Raw genomic sequence first — 19,724 nt, 5'->3', positions numbered from 1 at the left:
AAGCAAGCTGCTTAATGAAGATGACTTAATGCCGTCTGAATCCAGATGTAATGCTTGGAAGCTCCAATTTGAAAGGGGGGGGGGGGTCATGGTTGATCTGCAAGATGGCAAGACTTTCATGCCCTCCCCCTTCTTCCATGAGCACGTACATTTCATCACGCTCTTCAAGTACTGTTCCGTAAACACGGCAGCCTGGCCAGATTTACCCTTGAGCGCCCTCTAGTGGCCAAATGTTCATCTTCCAACTGGATTTTATTGTTGCAGATTATATAGTCAAGTCATATGGACGGACGCTTGAGCCCTTATTCAATATCCACGATATCCATTTTGGATTAAAAATGAAATAAAAGCTCCGTTACTAAATAAATCATTAATGGTTCTACAAATTGACCATATTTAAAGAGTAAGGACTTTAAATTCATTTTCAGCGCTTATCCTCATTAGTCAAAACTATAGAGCTGTCTAGAGGAGAAAAAAGCGAACCATCTTGAAGCTGAGCGAAGAGGGAAAAATCGATCAGAGATATAGCACAGACATTGGGTATACTGTATCTGATACAAGAACATGGAATGTCCTGAAAAGGAGAAAGAAACGACTTGTGAGCTTCGAGCAACAAACATCAAACAGGTCGGGTATCAACAGTAGTTGATGACAGAAACATTGTGAGATCTGTGAAGAAACACCAAAAGACAGAAGTCAGTCACCTCAACTTCCACAATCCACTGTTTTTCGGGGGGGGGGGGGGGGGGGGGTGATTGTCATGAAAATGATCTATCTAAGTGACCAAGTATAAAAGGAACACATGGTGTAATGTTCCAGAACAATCTGGATTTCAAAAAGTATTTGAATGAATGAAGGGTAACTTTTGGAAAAACTGATTTTTTTGGGACAAATATAAAATAAAGTTCAGCATCAGTTAAACTTGCCGCTCGCGCTTTATTGGCTGCCACTTTTGCCTCCGTATCCTGATAAAGAAATCACAATGGAATGAGCACGTCATGGCCTTTGTTTGCTCTCCATTAAAACCTTTTTCTTCAGTTTAATTATCTTGTCACAAACAACACAAATCCAAAAGGATGTAAATGTTCTTTTTATGTTTGTTCTCTGTTTGCCGCTTTCAGTACAAACGTACACAAATGTACGTTGTCCCGCAAGACGTTGCCAGCTGGGCATTGTCGCGCGCGTGTCACAATAACAGAACGTTCATTCAGCCGACAAAAGGAGACGTCGAAAGCATCAATGTGAGGATTAAAGCAAGTTATGCAAGGCGTACAGTCAGCCGCTCTCGAGCGTGTTTTGTTTTGCTGACCTTCTTGATCCTCCCCGGAGAGCCCGATAATACGCGACGTATAAGTTTGGATGCAAGCAAAGTACACAAGGACTTTGTGGTGTTGTTGTAAACAAATGTTTTCCACGCCGCGCCGGTGCTGTTTGACAGATAACCGCCCGCCACGTCGCCTCTTTGGGGGGGGGGGTAAATCGGGTGCTTAGCATCTTAGGCGCTCGAGTCTGGCCCACTCTGCTCATCACGATCCATCCCTAATTACATAATGAGATGAATTAATTGACTCTATTAATCCAGGTGACCATCTGTTGGCCAGTCGCGGTCCAGACAGTGCGAGCTGCGGTACGCGTTCGTGCCAAGCATCACCGACAACCTTATTAGAGATCCTCGTTCAATCACAGTTGCTTCTTCTTCTTCTTCTTTTTTTTTTGGGATGAGCCCATTTGAAGCAACTGCACTGGGGGAGGGGCCGCTAGGGTTTCTATTCACAAGGATGTAAAAAAAAAAAAGGGAGCGGCTTAGTGTATATACACACTCGCCTGTCACACTGGGAAAAAAAGGGGGGGGGGGGGGCAACAAAGCAGCAGCTTTGTATGCTGTCATGACTGAATAGGCAGAATAGGGATATTATTTCTTGATTTAAAAAAATGTTTTGGGGTGTGGGGTAGTCCTTTATCTCTCTCTCTCTCTCCAGATGCCCAAGCAACAATATATTTATTGTACCTACTGTCTAATAGTAGCCTCGATCTCGCTATCCCTGACAATAATTGGGTCTAATTTGAATAAAAGAAAAGAAAATCTAAATCTGATCGTGAGAGGACAATTCTCGGTGTTTAGCCTCACATACTGATAATTAGGCCTGGTTTTATTTTTAGGCCCATTATTGGTATGTTTTTCCTCTGACATACTGGTTAGCCGGCCCAATATGAGTTGATTTGGATCTGGAAAGACTGCTTGTTTATCGCTATGTGTTTAGCCTTACTGATAATCAGGCCTAAACGCTTGTTTTTTGCCGAATTTGATTCCGAGGGGCCGATAACACCTCGTCAATGGCAAATTTTAATCAGATATTGATTTATTTGTCCCTAAACTTTTTTTTCTTTCTTCGAGATTTAGAGATAAGAGTCTGAGAAGGACGGGCTGATCGCACTCTCACATAATTGGTATGTATTTACCCTCACGTAGCCATAATTGGGCCTAAGCTTCTTAAAGTTTTTTGCTGAATTTGATTGGGACGGGCCAATTGTCGGTATGTGACTGATTGGGCCAAATTTGATCCTCTAATCAAAAAATGATCCTTAGTGATTATCATGTAGTGTGGAGTGTATTGAGAGTGACCCGCCCCATGAATGTTAAACCAGTTCAATACTTCCAAGGGCAAATCCTTACGTGAGCGGTCAACGCAGAGTTGGGCTGATTAATGGAGTCGATGACAAATGTGATAATAAGTCAATAATGAATTGTTGTCTGTTGCGGACCAAAACAGCAGCACCAACTGAAGCACCAAGTCTCTACAGTGGCAACTGTTCCTCCAAATTACCCATGTGCCATCTGGGATGGACTCAAACCGATACACGTGAAAAACAAAACAAAACATCAAGCTGGGAGCAAAAGCCTTCTTCTACATCCCATTTTTTTTTTTTTTTACCACTTTAAAATCTCCATCTCTTACCAACAAAAGCATGCTGAGTTTGAATAAACTGACATTTTTTTCCCCCCTTTACCAAATGGTCAAAATAATTGCTGCTGCATTTAAATGTGAAAGTCTGTTGATGGATTTATGGAAGAAAACAAGAAAATCGGTCGTGGTTTGTGGCCACTCTCACTAATGTTGCTGCTTGCTAATGACACCAAAGGAAAGCATTAATGGGGGGCTATGATGGTCAATATGACACATTTCCTGTTCATGCTGTCACGCCACTTGAAGGGTTAGTGTAGTCATGTTGTCGTTTTTCACGGTACAGCGCAGGAGGCGAGCTAAATAAATCCTCTTCTAAAGACTCGGTGCTGAGCACATTTCTGTGACCATTGATCCACGTGAGCTTCCAGCATCAGAAAGTGCTTTAATGTGAACTATTTCACTTTTAGTGTGCTCTCAGAGTTTTTCGCATTTTGAAGATAAATGAGGAATTTCAAACTGAATTCACCTTTTGAAATAACCAGCTCACCCGTTCTTCTCTCAAGTCATAAAAGTGAAACATCAAACTAGGAAAAGTCGTTTTTCTTTTCAGGAATGAATTGATGTTGATAAAGTGGATGATGTTTTTCCATTTCATTTGAAAATTCATGCCAACAGTCTTAACACTTAACACTAAATCATGATCATTTTGGCAAATAAGTGCCTACACATCGTTTCATTAATTCCAACAAATACAAGAATTTGGCATAAAATTCAGACGTTTCAAACCCAAATGTATACCTTAGCTATACCTGCGTGGTGGTCTCATTTGGTCAGCAGTACTTTACATTATTGTGTAAATATTTATAAATAGTAGTTCCTTCGAGTGGTATACGATTTAATCAATTCATTTCAAAATGACTTCAACTTTTTGGATCCTGCAATAAGTAAATTTAATTTAAATACAATTCAGTTATTTATTTTTATTTTTTTTACATATGGTACATTTACATTTAATCTTTTAAAACAGATTTTTTTTTATAAAGGTATTAATTAACGTAAAAAGTTTGAGAAGCACTCTGTTAAATAATCCCGTTTTTTCATGGCTGTGCGCAGGATGGCCAACAGAGGGCAGCACAGAGCCTCTGTCAGCTTGTAAGCGCACGAGAGGCCTCAGATGTCCTCGAAAAGCTTTTTTTTTTTGTTCGACGTGCAAGTAAAGCAGTGTGTGCGCGCTTAGTCTCTTCCAAGGTATCATTTGAGTGTGATGGCTGTGAGTCATTCCCATCTCACCTCACTTTGTTTGCTCAATGGGGAGATGCTTCAAGGGGGCAAAAGTGGTCATTTGGTGGTTTTTGCACCTAAAACTTGGAGGCGAGCACAAACCAAGTGCGCTGAGCTTTTTGTTGTGCTAAACAATCGTTTTCTTTTTTTAGGGCTGTAATGAGCAAGAAGGAAAACTTGCCGAAGGAGGAAGGATAAAGACACAATGAGATGACATTCAAGGTAACCAGTGCCAGATTTTTACTTCCACGGGAGGAAAAAAGAGGGAGCCAATCTTAACGCCCCCCCCCCCCCCCTCCACCCCACGCCCAGTTGAAACAGATGCTGTTTTTAACCCCAACCCTTAATGGGGATCTCTCTGGCCTATGATCACGTTCCAGTCAGGCCACAGTGGCCAGCTTTTTTCTTCTTCTCCCTTTTCCACAGGAGTATAGAAAATAAAAAAAAGTGAAAAGTGTCCCTGCTGCAGCGAGGGGCGAGCGGCTCCTCTGTGAAGTCCGAGATCCAGCCAATCAAACCTGCCGCTGTGTGCTCACTTCAAATAGCCCCCACCCCACCCATGCGCGCCCTCCTCCATATCAGGCTTGCTCTAAAAGGAGCCCTCATCTTCCCTCTGACCACACAGCAACGCGCTTATTATTTTATGGACTGTCATCTTTGAACTCCAACTAAAAGTGTGAATTTTGCAGGTCACGTGTGCGCCTTTCAAACGAGAACTCGGGCAATACAGCGGCCAGGTTGCGAGCATGTGAGATCAGCCCCGATGCTTTGCATCAATCTAGTCCCCCCCCACCACCCTCCACATGTGTATAAAAGCATTCCAACATATATTTTGCATCATCCTGGCAAGGGAGCGAGATCAAAGTGAGAGTCGGCCACATCTCATCACGGCGGAAATAACAGACCTTCTATTCCATTACTGAAATATAACGACACATGATTAGTCATGTATGCGCTCCTTCCAAGCGCCAAATTATCTTTTATTTACTTTTGCCCACTGGTCATAGAGAGGTGGGGAAAGTTGTGGCAAAAAAAATAATAATGCACATTTGGCTTTTTCTAGTTGTAGCGCGTGCTGGAATATGCTTAAAATAAAAAGTACAGATATTATTGTTATTTAAGGTCAAAATGAGGAGGAGAAAAAAAAGGTTTTCGTTACACAATTTTTCTGGGGTTACAATTTTGATAAGTGCCCTCTGGGGTCAGATTAGAATTCATACAGACATAACACCCCCTTTTGGGCGGAACATTTTCATGTCCAAATATGGTCAATTTTAATATTTTTCCCAAATCAATTCTGTTCTGTTCCATTGTCTTTTTTATTTTTAGGCACTATAAACAAATTCAAAGAGCTTAACTCATTCACTCGCAGCCATTTTCACTGAAGCAACCACCTTCGCTCCCGGCTGTTTTACTGGATTTTGACAGATTGTGCAAGGCCCACAGAATATTGCGTTGTTTTACTATCAAAACATTGAACCGACCAAAAGAAAGATTAGAGTCTCTTCTTTCATCAGGAAAAAAATATATTTCTATCTGTTTCCGTTTGGCAGCAATTAGCAATGGAATATAGCTACGTTTAATCATTATTCACAAATCTGTCTAAAACAGTGGGGGAAAGAGCTTTTTGCAATATGGCCCTGGTTGATCTCTTATACTCTGCTGCCACCTGCTGGCCGTTTTTGTAATAACTACCATTGCTTCAAGCATTCTCTTCAGTTCAGAGGCTGCATCAAAGCCTTCTGCACTCTGCTTTAGCATCAAACAACATAAAAAAAAAACTTATAAATAAATCTTTGGGACACTGGTAATATTTAAAATAGAACGTATTTATATATTTTTGGGAACAAATGAGTTACGAACAAATCTGTTAAGTTTCGAGTTTTATGAAAAGTGTCGCTTTCCTCACTCTGCGGGAGCTGTGCAGTATTAGGTCACCTCAAGATGGAAAGACAATAACGAGCGAACATTGTTAGGCTGGATACATTTGAGTAAACGTGTTGTTAAAAAAGGATTTCTTTCATGCTTAGATGCAGAACCACCTAATCAGCTACAACGTTATGTTTTGCTGTCACTTTTTCTGCTCGCCGGATGGACAACCGCTGTTCGCTCTTCAATATTGACAGCAAACACAAGTTTTCAATCTCCTCAGCGTTCCAATGAGATTTCGGGGGGAATTCGTCAGTTGAAGGTCAGACAGACAGAAGTAAAGATGGAGTCTGAGCCGTCCTCTCACTCGGCGTAAATGCTGCGAATGAAGCCCGGGGGCACGTTCGCTTTGATTGAAAGCAAACATGAAGGACAGATGGGAAAACTTTGTGACGAGCGAACGCTCCAATAAAGTCCATCGTGATGGACTGCGGGCCACTCATTCATCGGTCTTGGCGGGGATTTAAAATATTGACTTTTGCTGTACGTCCAGCATTTGGGATCATTTCATTAGCTACACTTGCAAATTCTGATGCCGCATTTCTAAACCAACCATGATAAATATTGTTAAAGTCATACAGTGCTGCCTTAACATATGAATTATAAGCCGTCATTTTTTTTATTATTATTATTTTGCTTAGACTTGTGAGTAGCAGTTTTGCTGATAGTAAGCAATTCTTCAAAAAGAGGCTTCAAACTCTTTATTGGCATTCCCAAATGACATTAAACGAAACGAAACGAAACCTGAAATAAGGGAAATTACGAGTTGAGTATTTAACCAAACACAACACAACAGTCTGAGGAAAGCCTGCAAGCTTAATGCTAACACTCAATGCAAAACACCATTGACAAGCTAATGAAACTAGCAAAATAAGAATATTCACAGGCATGATATTCTTTATCTTCTTAGATTGAGTCATTTTCTGCAGTTGAGTGAAATTCTTCTTTGTTTGTGTCAGCATGACTGCATTGTACTGACCCCCCCCCCCCACTGGCCAAGTTTTGAACACCTAAACACCTAATTTATTTATTTTTAATTTTCACTATTTTAGTACAGTGGTAATGTTTCACTGGTTTACAATAATAGTATTTTTTTCTTTTTGATTGATTTATTATTTATTTATTTTGGTCGAATTTAAGTCTTTTTCTAAGAGGCAAAGAATTTGGGGTTCACTGGGATTAGCCTGCACATGTACCTAATGAAGTGGCCATCGATTCCGCACCATTGGAGCATAGTCAGGGAATTTCTGTCTTGCCGTAGTTAAAAGCCAGCAAATCCCCCAAATGTTTATTTCCATATTTTTGTGTGTTGGCCAGCAAAGTTCAGACATCGCGACATCCTCCTCCATATCGGACAAAATAATTGACTGTTTTCACCCGACGGCGATCACACGCCCGCAGATCAAATAGAAGCAGCCGACCCACACGTTGGACACCCTCGTAAAGAAAATTGGCCACATGAATATGGATTATCGGCACCGGCCACTGTTGATCTTTTCTTTCCCAACTCGTCTTTTTGATGTTTTCCACCTTCAAATGGGATCAGGACACGGGAAATAATTCTATGAATTGGACTTCCTTTAATTGTTGCCTCACCGCCGCCATCTTTAATGTCAACACGAAATTTGGATGTGAGCGCTTGATTAATACCGGAGGCCACAAAGGGAAGCGACTAGCCGTGCCCGAAGCTAGCGACAAGTGTGCGTGATTGACTTTTCTCAAAGAGCCCCAACGGAGACAAAGACTCAAAAGGGGGTCCAAGTGGAAAGAGGCTGAAAAAATGTGCCCAGCAAGCTCCTTCGCTATTTTCCAGCTGCCTTTTGTGGCCCGGGCCACATTTCTTGACTTGTCACGGACTCTCCGGCACCGTCTATACGCATCCGTCACACGGGCTGTCTTATTTATTTTATCTGTTGTTCCTCCCTCTCTCCCTTTGTTTGTGTTTCCTTTCGTACTGTCAGGTATTTAAGCGGCCTGCCGGTTTTATGGAGTCCCCTCAATGGTCTTGATGGACCCGCGACTCAATGGACAGCATGTGACCCATCTGACCCAAAGCCCCTTTATGTACCGCCGCGCTTTGTTGTTTTGTTTTTGTGTGTCTGGGAGGAAAGCGACGAAAAGGAGCGCTTCATTGGGTAGGAGGTTACCAACTTGCTCTGTTGAGACATTCAGCGGAGATTTCATTAGGCGGGAGTCGAACACGGCAATAAATAATCACTTGTGACCCCCCGGGACTGAAAAGTGGCAAGAGTTCAATTGTTGATCGGGAGAGCGTCGGCTATCCAAACTTTGGCCCGGGGGCCGTTTGTGGTCTGTTGTGCATTTTTAGCATCCTGCGGTTTACGTGAAAATTAGCACTTGACATGGCCCAAGTCGCGCACGTATTTTGCTACACATTTACTTTCTACACCAGGTGGCAATGACACATTTTAATAGACATTTGTGGATTTTTTTTTTTAACTCATTCACTGACGAGCCGATATATCAAAGCAAAATTCCTAAAATTAGCGGTCACAAGGGTCGACACAACAATAATCCACCCATTTTTATTCAAATTTTAAAACAATGCAAAATAAAACTGAATGGAAACGCTAGAAATTCGAAAAAAGGGCCCCAAATTAGCAGAAAAAAAAGGGGGGGGGGGTTGTTGAAAAAACTAAAATGCTAATTTTGGCTTTTGGAAACAGGTTTTGTGAATAAACACCGACAAGACCGGATACACGTCGCACATACGTTTGTAGTCACAAAGCAATGGCGGACGATAAAGCAAAGGTAGGTTTGGGGGGACGACGATAAAGAAATCTTTTTGGAATGAATTAAAGAAGTGAACATTGATGCAATTTTAGATGAAACGTTACGGTTTTATCAAGAATTACAAAAGCAAACTCATACGACGTCGCTTCCTGGTCCTCTTCTTTTAAATGACTGCTGGATCACATCTCTACGGTGTATAGCGCCACCTACAGCGTCGGAGTTCCCTCTCAATATTCGCAAAAGAAGAAGAACCAGATGGAAACTGGCATAAGTCGCATGTCTGTTTTGCGCATTTTCAGTAAATTTGCTTCCAAAAATGTAAAACAATTGGATGGAAACCCCACTAATGATATGTTTGGCACCGATTTTTCAAAGCAAATCCAATTAATAAGTCGATGGAATTATCAATAGAACAATTGATTCAAAGTTCGAGTCAATAGTGACAGGCTGACAGCCCTTTTTGCATCCTTTGATTTTCTTTGCGCTTCCCTTGGAAGAAAAGTTAAGACGGGCCTTTTCCAGCACTTGGAAAGCACGAGGTCAAACCTCTCCGTCCTTTTGACTTGAAGTTCTGATTATTGCAATGAAGAATGGACTTCTGTTTCAGTTCAAGCAAAACTGGATTCCTTAAGTTATGTGCAAGAAGCGGCACTTTCACGCTCGGTTGCACGCGTTGGCTCGGGGCCGAGGACGCGCCCCCTCCGACAGGAAACGCTGCACTACTTGATCCGGAAGCGCCGGCAAAGAAGAGGTCCGACTCGGCATGTTTTATTCACCGGTGACAAAGGAGCCCGTGTTTCACCACCTCTTGCGTGCGTTTACCTTCGAAAGAAGACCGGCGCTCGTCCTCTGGGACAAATCTGGACCTTAAAGCAGTGAGGGAAAAAAAACACTTAAAGGGATACTTGACTCATTGACCCATTTTCAGCAGTAAGTTAATATTTTGTATATAATTAACTCGTTCACTCCCAGCCATTTTGACTGAAGCAATCCCCTTCGCTCCTGGCTGTTTGACTGGATTTTGACTGGTTTTGCAAGGCCCACAGAATATTCTGCTCTATTGCTGTAAAAACATGGAAAACAAAACAAGTCTCTTCTTTCATTAGGAAAAAAAAGTATATTTGTATCTGTTTGCAGCAATTAGCTTTTCATCGATATTCACATTCCTGGTGTGAACACTCAAAAAGAGCTTGTTGCAACATGGCCCTGGCTGATCTCTTATACTCTGCTGCCACCCGCTGGGTGTTTTTTGTAATAACTACCATTGCTTTAAGCCTTCTGTATGTTCTCGGATAAAAAAATAAAAATGTGTAAATATGTTTTTGGGAGTAAAGGACAAAGTATTTAAAACGTGTTTTTGGGTGTGAATGACTTCATGTAATAACTTCATTATTTTTCATGTACAATTAATAACCTTTAAAAAGTAATGTTACCACTTGCTGTCGACCGAAGATGACAACACGTGCTGAGGATCGAAGTAGGCAACGACCAATCAAGGCTCACCTGTTTTCTGGGTTTGGTCAGTAAACTGAGCCATGATTGGTCGTCACCTACTTCTTCAGCACAGGTCATCACCTATCATCATCATCATCATCATCATCATCATCTTCATCTTCATTCGACAGCAAGTGGAACATTTTGTTTTTAATGGTATTAATTGTACATGAAAAATAATAAAGCTATCACATTAATTCTGGACAAATTATGAACTTTTCACTATTGAAAATGGCTCTACGAGTCAAGTATCCTTTTAATGTTCCTTTCTGAAATTTGACGACTTTTCCAAAAGTGACCCCGAATAAACAAATGTCAAAAAAATTCAAAATGTAGTATCTTTGAAACTGAAAGAGTGACTACACATACTTGTATCAATCTGGAAAAAAAAAAAAGATATCGAACATCCCTCAAAATTGGCCTGGAACGTACTGTGAGCAAAAGAACAGTTTGCAAAGTTAAAGATTAAGTGACAAGCGCCCCCCCCCCCCCCACCCCCCCGCCCACAACACTGACTGACTCATTGGCTCGTAAATTTGCGTGACCTGGCCAGGATGAGGATTTTGCTGAGTTGTCCCACAACAATAGCCCCTGGGAATTCTCTGTGCCCAACTGTATCCCAATCAACCCCCCCCCACCCCCACCCCCCAATTCAGTCCCGGGCTCCCCTGCTACTCGGCACCACTTCCTGTAATCATCCCCACATGTGGTGGTGGCATTTAGCTCCTCTGCCGTGGCACACATCATTAGGCTCAGCTTTAAGCATGTCTACCGTGCTCCAGGCCAAAGTGGGTGGGTGGAGGTGGGGGGGGGGGGCTTTCTCTATGGAGGTGGGCGGTTGTAGGTGGGCCTTTAATGAACCAGCGACTGAATCGTACCACCTAGAGAGGTTTTGACACGCTGAGGTGTCCACGGCCGCCTGACGCGGCGGCGCCCCGACTCGGCAGCGCCTTGTCCGGCGTTCACATGAAGGGAGTGTCTGTAGGAGTGTCGGGGGGGCGGGCGCCGGGGCAAGGGTCAATCCAGTGAAAGCTGTAAATCCCAGAAAAGGGGAGCAGCCTAAAGGTCAGCCAGTCATGGTGATTAGAAGAGCCATCGACAAGATGCGGGAGAGGCGGGAGTGGCACAAAGGAGTCCCCCACGCAAGCCACGGCGGCCATTGTTTTGGCAAATGCCACTTTTGGCGACATGACTTGTATATTTGCACATAATGGAGAGAACTTCCGAGGAGGAGAAAAGGAGCATTTACGCTAACATAGGACAAACCTGCAACCTGGTCCGGCTGGCTGATAAGAGAGACCGCAAGTGCTGTTGTTATTCTGTCCATCCGCTTTCTATATTGCGGCGTTAGTTTCGGCAACAAAAAAGTCATTAAAAATCATTTCGCCAACACATTTTTCACCGGACTAAAACTAGACTGGACTAAAACCCTCATTAATAAACAATAACTGGAACTAAATCAGTATGCATTTTCATCGACTAATGAAGACGAGACGAAAATGTTCACGAACAAAAAGGAGATGAAAATGATATCATTTTGTCAAATCTGGTCTCTGTGAGTCTGTCATGTGACACACGAGTCACAAGCCCTTTCAAATCTACAGCTAGCGTAGAGTGCAACATGCACAACTGGACTAAAACCGAGACTACATTTAAAAATGGCGGATAAAATTTACACTCTAGCAGTATATTTCACTCAAAAAAGTTTTCCATTCAACTTCATATTCATCTACTGTTCGATATGCATATTGATCATATTGATATTTCACTTTTTTTTTCATATAAAACAAGCAGACACAAAAAAACAAGACCCTACCCTATCTTTGCTCTCTGGTCACCAAACATACCACCACCCCCCACACCCCATTTCAGCAGTTTCATCAACATCTTCGCCCACACGACTTTTGGTCCATCTTTTTAATTTTCTGCACTGAATCAATCCAAGAAGAAATGACAAAACTCACCTCATTCATCCCAATATCATCATTTGATAACTCAGAAAGATCTATTTGTTAAAAAAAATTAAAAATGATGAAGCATCAGACATACACCCCCATTCCAGTACTAATCCAATTCCTTCATTTAAGTAAAAGTAACAAAGTACAGCCTCATAAAAGTTTTTTTTTTTTTTTGCTGTTAATTATATACAATGCCCGTTTTAATAACTTATAAAAAATACTTTTTTTTCTCTTTTTTTTAAACTTGTGGTACTCGTACTGGGAAGAGCAAAAAGCTACTTCAGTGCAGTAACCAAGTATTTGTACTTTGTTACTTCCCACCATTGATTGGTGTAGTGAGTAAAAGCTTGAAATGATGGTCTTAATATTGGGGTGCATGTCGGGGGGGGGGGGGGGTACTGTCAGTGCATTGAATCCTATTTGCCATACGTTGGTATTTTTCGTTATTTTCCCCATCACGATGTGGAAAAATGGGGTTGTTATTGATGAATGATTCATGCTTGTGGCTGATTCATCACTAATTCCTTTTAATAAGGACGGCGCCATGCGTGCTATTCTTGCCATCAACACTGAAGCGTGATCAATCGCGTTACCCTCAAAGGCCAACGCAACCATTCAGTGCAAATACGCGCATGTTACATTTTTGCACTCAAATGAATCACTATTAAAGATGTGTGAGAAATCGATTTTACCATGAATAATTGCTCTGGGGTACTTAAAAAGCATTTTTCCGAAATTGATTGTGATTCCTTGCTTGTCTTTCATTTGACTCAATTCTCACGAGTAGGATTTTCGTTGGGAAAGTTTTCAGTCGAAAAACATACGGGAGTGCGCAAAAAAAGTTTGAAGTCACCTCAAGTTTTTTTTCCACAGCAGTTGAGATTGAAATAGTTCTGTTATGAACGTGTTTTGGATTGGGTCGTACGTTGGGTTGCGTCGTGGAGTCATTGCGTTGTGACGATGATGACGTCAGTTGCTATGCAGTCGCCATGCAGTTGTCATGTCCCTTATGGATGACGATGTTGTTAGTCGCTTTGCGGTTGCTCGGGTTCTTGCATTAGCCACTCTTAGTTCGTCTAGTCGCCGTAAAGGCCTTTTGTTCTGTCACATAGAATTTGACCTATCATGAGTTACTGAGGTTTCCTCCCCCTTCCTCTTACATGCAAGGCGTTCTAAGCATGTGATTGAGGTCACTTCCATGTGGTGTTCATTTTATCAGCTATTTTTAAAGAGTGTCTCAGTTTGAGTCCCGTTTAAATCACGCTTGTTAGGTTTTTCAGTCAACCTCATCCTGTTTTTATTCAGTCCATTGTTCTATCAATCTAGCATTTTTGTGTCTCAGTGGAGGTTTTTTCTTGGAGGCCGTCTAAATCGAGCTCCCCTGCAATAACTCATTCCAATGATGCTTTTATACCTGAATTCTCACGTTAAAGCTGCTCCCCGCAACATGCGAGTGACGCGCGGCGCTTAAAGGGGAGCCGCTGCAAAAAAAAAAGGGGCGTCGCCATCGCCTCCCCGCATTCACGTAACGAACCGCAAATGAGGGAGAAGTCACTTTGCCTTCCTCGTCCTTTCCTTGCATCTGAGAGAAAGGCAGGAAAGGCCCATTTGAACCCGGGCCAAAGCCGAGGGAGGCCCTTCAAGAATTGTTGGATTTTCTCCATTTAGCGTCGTCCGCTCGTGTGCCATGAACAACTTTCACGGCGCATTTGGTCAACGGGGGTCACAAACGCTTCGAAATTCACATTGAAGATTTCTGGCATGCAAAATCAACGAATTGATGAAGATGATAAACAATTGCGGTTGTTTTTATCTCGGGCAGGCAACCGGAGAGACGGCGTCCATCTTTCATGTGGCGCTTTGAAAAGCGACGAGATTGGAGGCGTACCCGGGCTGAGAAGGACCGCCCCTGTTTGGTAATGCTTCTCTCTCTATCTTTTCATATGAGCGGACCTTTCATTCCTTCCTTTTTGGCACAAAAGAAGGAGAAAAAAAAGTTTGTCGCTCCCCTGTTCCTTTGGTTGTGTGCTTTCTTCTCGGCGCTCTTTCTAGTCGCGGCCTAATCCCAGCCATGCATGAGCGATCAGTTGTGTCCTGTTGTTTCACTGTTCTGCTCGTTTTCTGTCAGTAGGGTTCCGCCTTTGTTCCTTTTCTATGCCAGACACAGAAAAGGTAAGGAGAGGAACGAGTCATGAAATCTCCTCTGTAGACTTCGGCCTTTTGTGTCCCCTTCGTCGGGATTCTCAGATGTAACTTTGACTGTAATTAAGGCGGATCGTTGCTGCTGCTTTTCCTGTTGCCCCTTCGGAGACTTCCGGGAAGGCGGCATCAAAAAGCTCGAAGCGTCCTGCTATATCTGGAGATATCCGGCGTTTGCGGAGGCCGCGCTTGTTTTCATGTCGGGGTCCAGTATAAAGTAGACGCAAAACCAGGCCCGACAGGGCCGAGACGGCACAAAGTAGTTCCAGAAGTTGGGACGGGGCAGCGTCCCAAATCACTCGAGGACTTTTCTGGCACTTCACATGAAATCATTTATATAACATTTTACGATCATATTTTTTACTGAAAATATCTACATCTAGGGGCACAGTGCCATCAACCCCGAGTTGGCCTTCAAACAGCTGATTTCATTTTTTTATTCATATAAATGGACCGCTTTGGACTGATTTTTATACAGCGCTTTTAATTACACCATATGGTGCCCAAAGCGCTTTACAATTTAAGCCTCACATTCACCCATTCACGCACGCACACACACTCATGCACCAGTGGTTGGCTGCTGCCAGGTCCACTGGGAGCAAATCGGGGTTCAGTGTCTTGCTCAAGGACACTTGGTCACCAGAGGTGAGGATCAAACCCACATCCTCACGGATGGGAGACGACCACTCAAACCACAGCCGCCCCTAACCTTAACCTTAACCTTTATCCAAGCGAAGCAATCAAAACCAGATTCTCACTCAGGTTTCCGTCCACCCATTTTTATTTGAATTTTATTTTAAAAAATGTGAAAATAAAACTGAATGGAAACGCTAGAAATTTGAAAAAGGGCCCAAAATTCGAGTATCAAAAAAAGGAAAATGCTAATTATGGCTATGGAAACAGGTTTTGCGAATAAACACTGACAAGACCGGATACACGTCACACGTACGTTTGTAGTCACAAAGCAATGGCGGACGATAAAGCAAAGGTAGGTTTGGGGGGACGACGATAAAGAAATATTTTTGGAATGAATTAAAGAAGTGAATATTAATGCTATTTTCGATGGAAAACAGCAAAGAAGCGCTACGGTTGATAAAGAATTACAAAAGCAAACTCATACGACGTCATCGCACGGCGCAGTCGCTTCCTGGTCTTCTTTTAAATGACTGGTGGGTCACATCTCTATGGTGTATAGCGCCACCTACAGCGGCGGAGTCCCCTCTCAATATTCGCAAAACGACAACAGATGGAAACGGGCAAAAGTCGCACGTCCGTTTTGCGTATTTTCAGCAAATTTGCTTAACAATTTTGAAACAATTGGATGGAAACCTGACATTTTACAGTGTAATGTAACTACATAATGACATCATACCTTACATTAGATCATAGCGCATGTGAATAAAAGGTTCAAAACAAGCGCAGCTAGCTAGCTAGCTTGTTGCTAACTAGTTGAGCTGGTATACAAAAAAAAATAATCTAAACAATTATCTTCATGTGTTTATCTATTGCAATAAGTCAATATTTTTAATGACGTACATTCTGATCAAGCCGTCACTTCCGTCATGGCCATGGACTTCCATCTTAATGAATGGACTGAAAGAAAGCTGCTTACTCGCCCGCAGAGACAAGTGAAGCCACAGGCAGCCATCTTATGTTGCCACTCACTAAGCGCGCCTAATTTGAATACATTTTCTGTCTCTATGCCACAGTGCGTGTGACATTCAGTTTGAGAAAAGCTCGACCAAACAGATCGAGGACGAAAATCACTCTTAACACCAGAGGATCATCTTTTACAGACATTCGGCAATCGGGCCTGAAAGTGGAAGTGGGGGAGAAACGCTCAAATTTGGTACGTGTGGTGCTGCATCTTCTTCTTCTTTTTTTTTAATGAGGAATGACCAAGGCTCTTTGCTATCAGTGTGATGCAGACCATTCCCCAGTACTGTCGATTTCCCAATGTTTTCTTGTTTTCGTGTTCAGATACAACATTAAATAGTCAGAAAATAAAAATGAGGTCTGACAAAGCAGAGACAGAATTTTTTTTGACATCTCGGCACAAAGCAGCTCACAAAAGTTTGGACGTGGTATCGTCGTAAACAACTCGAGGCCAAGCAAAAAGAAAAAAAAAATCCTTTATAGTCCTTAAGATGAAAAAAATGAAACATAACAGTAACAGGCTTGTGTTTTAGGGGTGTGGGAGGAGAGTTCGGGTCAGTGCCCTGCTAGATGACTAGATGGGTTTTATATTTAATACAGAGCATTTTGCAGGTGACCCCAAAAGCAGCATGTTTTTTCAGTCATTAACATTGTATCGATGGTCAGTCATTAGTACAAATAAAACCCACACATTTTGACAGACCAATTTCGGCCCAACACAAGTGATTTATGATAAATATTGAACAAAGTGTCATTATAATATAAGTATACATTAAAAGTCATGATTTCAGTGTGGTTTGCAGGTTGATGGAGCAGTTCTGAGAAAGTCACATGAACTTTCTCTGCCTAGCAACAAGTGATAGGAGCAACGTGATTGGACCACGGGGACAGACCTAAATCTAGTCTCTGTAGGCCTACAGGCTTTCTTTTTTCTTCCTCAGCCTTAAAGCAACACTATGGAATTTTCAGTTTACGCGACACCATATGGTGAAATCCGGGCCAATGTTGATCCTAGACTGCCCTTTCATCCGGAATAGCTCTGCCGTAAAGCAGTCAGCACATTTGTAGTTTTTTGTGTGGCAGTGTTCCTACCATCCTCAACGTTGCTTAGTGCCAGAAAAAAATGATACCGACCCCCTCAGGCCATGGTGTATCATTCAACTAGTTGATGTTTCATCAGAAGAGTTATGAAAATATTTAATAAGTTTGAAAAGTTCCTTAGTGCTACTTTAAAACACACGTCTTGACTCCAGTGCCGTCTGCCGGGCCAGAATAGTGCACATGGTAATATGGCAGTTCAGATTGGGCCCTATGAACTCTGCCTAGCAACAAGTGATGGGAACAAGAGGAAATAAAAATATATATTTTTTTTTTAATTAGGAATTCCAAATTATTGAGTTACTGTATGGTTGAGTCGTTTCTTAAAACATTTGCTTTTTGTGTGTGTGTGTGTGTGTGTGTGTGTGTGCATGTTGCCATCCATTAAGGGGTGTGTTGTGCTTGGAGGCGACGCTTATTAGCGTGATCACGGCACCGGCCCCTCCATATGGGCTCAGTGGGGACGGCGGCCGAGGCGCGTTCAAAGGGACACTTCATTGTTGCAGGCTGATCTGTAATCTCTGTGGTTGTCCGTCCTAATTAAAAGTGTTTTTGCGGGCCGCGCCGGGCGTCCGGGCCGCCGCTCGGCAGGAAATTATGATCGCAAACGTCTTCCCGTCGAGTCCCGCACTTGGCACTACAAAGTGAAGGCGGGCCGCCGTTACCTGAATGGGCTGGAATCGGAGCAGACAGCCGCATCATCCCGGCTCTTCGTCTATCAGGGCCGTGCACAAGTGGCCATTGTTGACGGCAAAAACAGGATTAAGGAGGGGTCTTCAAGGGAATTGATTTTCATGTGGGAACAATGGCGGGGCGCAGAACACTGGGGCCCGGGTCTGAATCACACGGCCAAAGAGCTTCATGAAAAGGGCTGCGCTGCGAGCACAGAGATTAAAGCAATCAGGTTCTTTACCCCCACTCCTTTTTTTTTAGGGGTAACCCCCCCCCCCCACCAACAACTCCCTCCACACAGTCATTTAAACCTACAGAATAAAGTGGGAGTAGGGTGGAAAAAGGCACAAGTTGTTTACTTTTCTTGCACTTAACAAAGGTTCAAGAGCAATCAGCGGCATGATGTAGAACGTTGTGGACAGCCAAAAGATCTCGTTTGGGGAGGGCGGCGGGGGGGGGGGTGTTTTGGGGACGGGGAGGGGCAAGGACGCGCTTCTCGGGGCGAACATGACGTGTCACCGCGAAGGGGATCAAGGGTTAAGGATGAAAGGGGGCGGCCGCCTTGTCCTCCGCCTTTGGCCGCCTGCGTGCAGCTGTGGGCGCCATTGTGGCCGCGCTCATTTGCATACGTTTGGCAGGAGCTCCGGAAGGCGGCGCAGGGGGCCGGGAATGAGCAGCCCGCTTTAGAAAATGGAAGCGAAAGGGCGGGCAAGTAAACAAGCAGCGCACGCGGAAACATAGTCACGCATTATCTGCATTTACAACGCAGCAGTAAGCCAAGAGAGCAAAGTAAAAAAATTAAATAAATATATATATACTGTATATATATACTTTTTTAAAGTGTTGGGATTGGAGGAAAGTGTACATATAAACAGGCACGTTTGTTCAGGCCTTGTTGGATTTTATTAACTTTCAGCTTGCTTGTGGCCAGACAGAATAATTTTTGCATCTTTTACTGATGTAAACTTTTAACAAACATCCCATCCATTCTTGACATTCAAGTTCTTTTTTTTTTTAACCCTTCAAATGTAGTTTTTTTGCCCAATGGGCTGGTTCAAATCCAACCTTCAAAAAAAAATTTTCCTTTTTTTCCCCATTTTTGCTTTTTTTTTTTTTTTTTTTTTAGTTTCCACATTAGTTTTAGTTTTTAAAATAGAGGTTATTTGTCAGATGCAAGATTAAAAAAAGCTCAAAATAAACATTGTTAAATTAAAAATGCAGCAAAAGATATCATTTTAAAAACATCCATTTACAAAAGTACAGGACATACAGTGAGTGATGCTGCTTCTCAGGTATGCCTTAGTACATTCTATATTGGCTTTGTTTTTATATGTTTAACTAACATTTATTTCATTTCGTAAACGCTTTCGTATTGCTTCAGCAAGTAAACAGATTTTTTTTTTCAATTTTCGTTTTCATTATTTTGTTTATTTTTGCTAACTAGAATAACCTTGGCAGGAAAGCGTCCGTTTCTAAAATGAATATGCAGCTAATTCTCCTCTATCGACCACCTTCTCAAATCCAAATGGCATCATTCATTTGCTCCGCTGGACTGAAGCGAGCCATTAAACGTATTTTTCGGAAATTAAGGACGAGCAAAGTTGCAATATTTTGCATAAATATTTTGCTTGCCGTGCAAAAAAAAAAAAAAAAAAGCAATTTATAATGAACTAGTATATATCAAAGGGCAATACTGTAAGGTATGATCAAACAACAACATTCTTATATAATAGAGACACAATTACATTAACCTAATAATTGACAATGTTTATATCTA

The 19,724-nt window shown here is 42.4% G+C and overlaps 1 long non-coding RNA gene across 3 annotated transcripts in view; it reads left to right on the top strand.

Annotated features, from left to right (window-relative positions):
• Positions 1-19,724, top strand: part of LOC144058757 (uncharacterized) — a 41,322-nt gene that overhangs the window by 14,042 nt on the left and 7,556 nt on the right. The window contains exons 2-5 of one of the 3 annotated variants that reach the window (XR_013295475.1): positions 2,396-2,448; positions 4,340-4,409; positions 14,145-14,238; positions 16,231-16,364. This is a non-coding gene — a long non-coding RNA (uncharacterized LOC144058757). Of the gene's footprint in view, positions 1-2,395; positions 2,449-4,339; positions 4,410-14,144; positions 14,239-16,230; positions 16,365-19,724 lie in introns of those variants that run through there. The other 2 variants (XR_013295474.1, XR_013295476.1) reach the window with 2 other exon arrangements.

This window comes from Vanacampus margaritifer, chromosome 10 (assembly GCF_051991255.1).
Source record: "Vanacampus margaritifer isolate UIUO_Vmar chromosome 10, RoL_Vmar_1.0, whole genome shotgun sequence".
NCBI classification, from domain to species: domain Eukaryota; kingdom Metazoa; phylum Chordata; class Actinopteri; order Syngnathiformes; family Syngnathidae; genus Vanacampus; species Vanacampus margaritifer.
Note: the sequence above shows the minus strand (reverse complement) of the source record. Positions and strands in the feature narration are given on the sequence as shown.